This window comes from Anguilla rostrata, chromosome 17 (genome assembly GCF_018555375.3).
Source record: "Anguilla rostrata isolate EN2019 chromosome 17, ASM1855537v3, whole genome shotgun sequence".
Lineage (NCBI taxonomy): Eukaryota > Metazoa > Chordata > Actinopteri > Anguilliformes > Anguillidae > Anguilla > Anguilla rostrata.
This window is the reverse complement of record NC_057949.1, coordinates 18,601,817-18,608,435: the sequence shown is the minus strand read 5'-3', so window position 1 is coordinate 18,608,435 and position 6,619 is coordinate 18,601,817. Positions and strand designations below refer to the sequence as shown.

General features: G+C 33.5%; 1 long non-coding RNA gene across 1 annotated transcript; it reads left to right on the top strand.

Moving 5' to 3' along the window:
* Nucleotides 1-484: 484 nt before the first annotated feature.
* On the top strand, nt 485-6,215 carry LOC135243892 (uncharacterized). The gene is made up of 6 exons (XR_010326830.1): nt 485-731; nt 1,174-1,237; nt 3,138-3,197; nt 3,640-3,703; nt 5,628-5,687; nt 6,130-6,215. It is a non-coding gene; the product is annotated as an uncharacterized LOC135243892 (long non-coding RNA).
* Nucleotides 6,216-6,619: the final 404 nt, after the last annotated feature.

The window sequence follows — 6,619 nt, the reverse complement described above, 5'->3', positions numbered from 1 at the left end:
ATGTTGTTACGACCACTATTGGACAGTCACAACATAGACATACCATGGTTTAAAAAGGAATAACATTGTTTATTACAAAACACAAAAATAATACACTTACAAATCAAAACAAAACTAGTAGTGAAATGTAATGGCATGCCTGGGGTGATATGCAATGTTGCCTGAATGAAAGGTCTGCAAGTAAATATTCTAAATGCATAACAAAACAATAACCCTCGTCCATTGGAGGGAGGACAGCAGGGAACCCGCAGAACCCCCGCCCCAAAAAAACAAAAACCTCACCCCCCCACCAAATCTAGAGCACCATTCTAAAGGCCTCCCAACAGCTGTCCTGAATTCAACCCAACGAGCCCCTTATCTGTCACGCCCCAACTGCACCATGCACCTCGCCTACAGGTGCAAAGTGCACACACACAAGGGTGGGGAAAAGCAATCAAAGGAGATGGGTGTAAAAGCATCAGTATATATCAAAGTTCAGATACAACAGGGAGAGACGACGAACAGAACTTCTTTATTTAGACAGTTTTTTATTTTCCTTTTTTGTGTTTTTAGTCAGATAGTTTAACTTGTATTATCCCAAGATATTTCATGTAGTTGATTTACGCAGAACACATTATAACTGTTTTCTTTTATAATCAGTTTTATAGTAATTTATTTTATTCCTTTTTTAGACATTTGATATGTAAATACATATTAGAAAGCCCACCAAAGTGTGACGGATACAATTATTTGTAAGTATGTTCTCTTTTGTATAATCTACTTGAGTGTAATCATGAAATTTGATCAAGTATAACCACTGCATTTTCTTTCTTGTATATTTTCTTCTTATGTAATGTACAATAGTACAGGAGAGACCGTATTTTAATATTACAAAAAGACATAAAAGACATAGCATAGCAACTAAAAATAAAAAGAACCTTTTTCAATTTAATAAATGCCATGAAATGAAAATGCATTATTATGTTTGTCAGTTCTGGAGAGATGTTGAATGCAAAAACGTATTTGTGAACCAATTATTTTGTTTGTAAGATACAAAAATATTTGTGAATCTAATTGTATTTGTTCAAGGGTTGTCTTATTTATGTAATGATTTATGAGACAATAATACCCACAGACAACTGAAGCTGGAGGCTTGTTTTTGAAATATGTAACTTTCATCTTTCATTCCCACAGCACCATTTTGAGTATTATGTTTTGAGAAAAAATTCCTTTGAAATGGCCACAGCAAGAGATCTCTGTGAGTAGCCATTGATATTGATATGTATTGTCTGTGACCTATGGATTTAATGGAAACATTGAAAGTTAGTATGAGTTCACAATGACACAATTGATGCAATTCAAAATATTACTTTCTTTCTGAATACTTAGTATAGACTACTGTATTTAATAGGTCCAAAAAGGCACTTCACACTTGTTTTAAATGTTATTTTGACTTGAGTTATATAACTTAGCATTATTAGTAATTAATTAATTGTGTGATGAGGTTTAACATTTGGTAGAGGGAGGAAGGAGAGGAGGACATTATATATTTATTCATTCCTTCTTTCAGTGAGGAGGCCTAAATTCTTAATTCACATTATGCTAATAATAATAATAATAATAAATCATAAATAATAAGTACTAGTTTTTATACTTGTGACCAAAGACCTTGCGTAACATCCTGATATTATTCATTTTGAAGCACAAATCTTAGAGTTTTATACAATATGTGTGTTCCAAATTTCCTATTGTGTTTATTGTGTATGAAATAATGACTCATTGTGTTAGTAGCTGAAGGACTACTTTGAATTTTTTCCACCAAAGCCAAAATGTTGCCAGAACAACCTGCTCTGTGCTTGAAGAGAGCACCAGCAGGCCCTGCCAGCCCTGGTTTAGAGACTTTGGACACTGTCATAAACATAGAGCGCGTCTTAATCAATACATCACCTATTACTACCTTTGGGGCACTGGCATTGGCCATGGAGTTTTCCAACATGCACTGTGTGTGTGTGTGTGTGTGTGGTTGTAAAAGGTGGAATCGGGTAGAAGTCAGTGGAGGGTAAAGTTCTTGAGTTCACCTTCAGATAATCTGTGACAAAAGAGCATGTTTAGAAACAACAGAACCATAAATCACAACCGGTCTTTTTCGTTTAATGTTCCTTGGTTTTATACCTTAAAAAACCTTTTCGTCTTATACCTAGACTATATTCTTTCTAAAGATTACAATACATGTTCCAGTGCTTATTTTTGCAAATATGTCAATTAAAATGTATCTTTTCAGTCATGTATTGTTTTAATATCTTTTTGCTCGTATATGAATGAAAAGATTAATTTTGGTTTTCATACATTTAGATCACAAAGTGAAAAATATTTGAAGCTTTTTTTTCCTTATTGATTGGTGTCTGCATGTAAGGGCATATGTATTGTAACCTGTATTAAACAGTGACATGGTAATTTAGAACTCGTAAACATGCAAAGTGACCTTATTTGTTGGAACGATATGTTGTCACGACCACTATTGGACAGTCACAACATAGACATACCATGGTTTAAAAAGGAATAACATAGTTTATTACAATAGACAAAAATAATACACTTACAAATCAAAACAAAAACTAGTAGTGAAATGTAATGGCATGCCTGGGGTGATATGCAATGTTGCCTGAATGAAAGGTCTGCAAGTAAATATTCTAAATGCATAACAAAACAATAACCCTCGTCCATTGGAGGGAGGACAGCAGGGAACCCGCAGTAAGTAGAAACAGCGCCCCCCCCTCCAAATCTAGAGCACCATTCTAAAGGCCTCCCAACAGCTGTCCTGAATTCAACCCAACGAGCCCCTTATCTGTCACGCCCCAACTGCACCATGCACCTCGCCTACAGGTGCAAAGTGCACACACACAAGGGTGGGGAAAAGCAATCAAAGGAGATGGGTGTAAAAGCATCAGTATATATCAAAGTTCAGATACAACAGGGAGAGACGACGAACAGAACTTCTTTATTTAGACAGTTTTTTATTTTCCTTTTTTGTGTTTTTAGTCAGATAGTTTAACTTGTATTATCCCAAGATATTTCATGTAGTTGATTTACGCAGAACACATTATAACTGTTTTCTTTTATAATCAGTTTTATAGTAATTTATTTTATTCCTTTTTTAGACATTTGATATGTAAATACATATTAGAAAGCCCACCAAAGTGTGACGGATACAATTATTTGTAAGTATGTTCTCTTTTGTATAATCTACTTGAGTGTAATCATGAAATTTGATCAAGTATAACCACTGCATTTTCTTTCTTGTATATTTTCTTCTTATGTAATGTACAATAGTACAGGAGAGACCGTATTTTAATATTACAAAAAGACATAAAAGACATAGCATAGCAACTAAAAATAAAAAGAACCTTTTTCAATTTAATAAATGCCATGAAATGAAAATGCATTATTATGTTTGTCAGTTCTGGAGAGATGTTGAATGCAAAAACGTATTTGTGAACCAATTATTTTGTTTGTAAGATACAAAAATATTTGTGAATCTAATTGTATTTGTTCAAGGGTTGTCTTATTTATGTAATGATTTATGAGACAATAATACCCACAGACAACTGAAGCTGGAGGCTTGTTTTTGAAATATGTAACTTTCATCTTTCATTCCCACAGCACCATTTTGAGTATTATGTTTTGAGAAAAAATTCCTTTGAAATGGCCACAGCAAGAGATCTCTGTGAGTAGCCATTGATATTGATATGTATTGTCTGTGACCTATGGATTTAATGGAAACATTGAAAGTTAGTATGAGTTCACAATGACACAATTGATGCAATTCAAAATATTACTTTCTTTCTGAATACTTAGTATAGACTACTGTATTTAATAGGTCCAAAAAGGCACTTCACACTTGTTTTAAATGTTATTTTGACTTGAGTTATATAACTTAGCATTATTAGTAATTAATTAATTGTGTGATGAGGTTTAACATTTGGTAGAGGGAGGAAGGAGAGGAGGACATTATATATTTATTCATTCCTTCTTTCAGTGAGGAGGCCTAAATTCTTAATTCACATTATGCTAATAATAATAATAATAATAAATCATAAATAATAAGTACTAGTTTTTATACTTGTGACCAAAGACCTTGCGTAACATCCTGATATTATTCATTTTGAAGCACAAATCTTAGAGTTTTATACAATATGTGTGTTCCAAATTTCCTATTGTGTTTATTGTGTATGAAATAATGACTCATTGTGTTAGTAGCTGAAGGACTACTTTGAATTTTTTCCACCAAAGCCAAAATGTTGCCAGAACAACCTGCTCTGTGCTTGAAGAGAGCACCAGCAGGCCCTGCCAGCCCTGGTTTAGAGACTTTGGACACTGTCATAAACATAGAGCGCGTCTTAATCAATACATCACCTATTACTACCTTTGGGGCACTGGCATTGGCCATGGAGTTTTCCAACATGCACTGTGTGTGTGTGTGTGTGTGTGGTTGTAAAAGGTGGAATCGGGTAGAAGTCAGTGGAGGGTAAAGTTCTTGAGTTCACCTTCAGATAATCTGTGACAAAAGAGCATGTTTAGAAACAACAGAACCATAAATCACAACCGGTCTTTTTCGTTTAATGTTCCTTGGTTTTATACCTTAAAAAACCTTTTCGTCTTATACCTAGACTATATTCTTTCTAAAGATTACAATACATGTTCCAGTGCTTATTTTTGCAAATATGTCAATTAAAATGTATCTTTTCAGTCATGTATTGTTTTAATATCTTTTTGCTCGTATATGAATGAAAAGATTAATTTTGGTTTTCATACATTTAGATCACAAAGTGAAAAATATTTGAAGCTTTTTTTCCTTATTGATTGGTGTCTGCATGTAAGGGCATATGTATTGTAACCTGTATTAAACAGTGACATGGTAATTTAGAACTCGTAAACATGCAAAGTGACCTTATTTGTTGGAACGATATGTTGTCACGACCACTATTGGACAGTCACAACATAGACATACCATGGTTTAAAAAGGAATAACATAGTTTATTACAATAGACAAAAATAATACACTTACAAATCAAAACAAAAACTAGTAGTGAAATGTGATGGCATGCCTGGGGTGATATGCAATGTTGGCTGAATGAAAGGTCTGCAAGTAAATATTCTAAATGGATAACAAAACAGTAACCTTTGTCCATGGGAGGGAGGACAGCAGGGAACCCGCAGACCCCCCGCCCCCAAAAAAAACAAAAACCTCACCCCCCCACCAAATCTAGAGCACCATTCTAAAGGCCTCCCAACAGCTGTCCTGAATTCAACCCAACGAGCCCCTTATCTGTCACGCCCCAACTGCACCATGCACCTCGCCTACAGGTGCGAAGTCTATACACACAAGGGTGGGGAAAAGCAATCAAAGGAGATGGGTGTAAAAGAGTCAGTACATGGTTTGTCGATCAAAGTTCAGACACAACAGGGAGAGAAGACGAACAGAACTTCTTTATTTAGACAGTTTTTTATTTTCCTTTTTTGTGTTTTTAGTCAGATAGTTTAACTTGTATTATCCCAAGATATTTCATGTAGTTGATTTACGCAGAACACATTATAACTGTTTTCTTTTATAATCAGTTTTATAGTAATTTATTTTATTCCTTTTTTAGACATTTGATATGTAAATACATATTAGAAAGCCCACCAAAGTGTGACGGATACAATTATTTGTAAGTATGTTCTCTTTTGTATAATCTACTTGAGTGTAATCATGAAATTTGATCAAGTATAACCACTGCATTTTCTTTCTTGTATATTTTCTTCTTATGTAATGTACAATAGTACAGGAGAGACCGTATTTTAATATTACAAAAAGACATAAAAGACATAGCATAGCAACTAAAAATAAAAAGAACCTTTTTCAATTTAATAAATGCCATGAAATGAAAATGCATTATTATGTTTGTCAGTTCTGGAGAGATGTTGAATGCAAAAACGTATTTGTGAACCAATTATTTTGTTTGTAAGATACAAAAATATTTGTGAATCTAATTGTATTTGTTCAAGGGTTGTCTTATTTATGTAATGATTTATGAGACAATAATACCCACAGACAACTGAAGCTGGAGGCTTGTTTTTGAAATATGTAACTTTCATCTTTCATTCCCACAGCACCATTTTGAGTATTATGTTTTGAGAAAAAATTCCTTTGAAATGGCCACAGCAAGAGATCTCTGTGAGTAGCCATTGATATTGATATGTATTGTCTGTGACCTATGGATTTAATGGAAACATTGAAAGTTAGTATGAGTTCACAATGACACAATTGATGCAATTCAAAATATTACTTTCTTTCTGAATACTTAGTATAGACTACTGTATTTAATAGGTCCAAAAAGGCACTTCACACTTGTTTTAAATGTTATTTTGACTTGAGTTATATAACTTAGTATTATTAGTAATTAATTAATTGTGTGATGAGGTTTAACATTTGGTAGAGGGAGGAAGGAGAGGAGGACATTATATATTTATTCATTCCTTCTTTCAGTGAGGAGGCCTAAATTCTTAATTCACATTATGCTAATAATAATAATAATAAATCATAAATAATAAGTACTAGTTTTTATACTTGTGACCAAAGACCTTGCGTAACATCCTGATA